Source organism: Terrapene carolina, unplaced genomic scaffold (assembly GCF_002925995.2).
Source record: "Terrapene carolina triunguis isolate 2854851 unplaced genomic scaffold, T_m_triunguis-2.0 Scaffold165, whole genome shotgun sequence".
Lineage (NCBI taxonomy): Eukaryota > Metazoa > Chordata > Testudines > Emydidae > Terrapene > Terrapene triunguis.
This window is the reverse complement of record NW_020664516.1, coordinates 1717578-1718365: the sequence shown is the minus strand read 5'-3', so window position 1 is coordinate 1718365 and position 788 is coordinate 1717578.

Below are 788 nucleotides of genomic sequence, written 5' to 3'. Positions count from 1 at the left end.
CTCATTCCCAGTCACAGCCCACACCCCAACCCTCTGCCCCAGCCCTGAGCCCCTCCCACATCCCAAACCCCTTAGCCCCAGCTCTGTTGGGTCACGGGCATTAACAATTTTCTTCACTGGGTCCCCAGAAAAAAGTCTGAAAATCACTGCAGTAGGGGAACCCAACTGTCCTGCTCCAGTGAGTCCCTGCCCAGGGCCCAAGGGGGAGAGATGTGCAGTGTCTCGGTTCCCTCTTCCTGGTGCACCTGACCAGCCTCTCCTGGGCCACTTCCTGCCCCCTGCTCTCTTCGGTTTGGGGCCTGCGAGGTCCCGGTCAGCCTCAGCAGCTCAGCCCTCTAACTAAGCATTGCCCAGCGCTCTCCCCAGTGTCCCTGGGTCAGGCCCTGCCCTGCCAGCTGGGCCTTACCCCTCTCCAGTGGCCCACCTGGTCCCAGAAGCTGCATCTGGCTTCCAGCCGTTGGACAGCCTCCCAGACCCTCTCCTCCCTCTTAGCCTGGCAGTGCCCCCCTTCAAGCACATCCCTCACTTGGGGCTTGCTCTGCAGCGTGCCAGGGCCCCCTTGGCCCAGTCCGGCTCCTTCCCTCCCTAGGCCCCCGCAAAGCCCATCGGTCTCCCCAACTCCCACCCACTCCCAGCCCGCTTCTCTTCCTTCCATGCCCGCCCCACACCTCCAGCCCCCCACTTCCTTCCATACCCACCCCACACCCCCTTCTCTTCCTTCCATACCAGCCCCACGCCCCCCCTTCCATGCCCACCCCATGCCCCCAGCCCCCCTTCTCTTCCTTCCA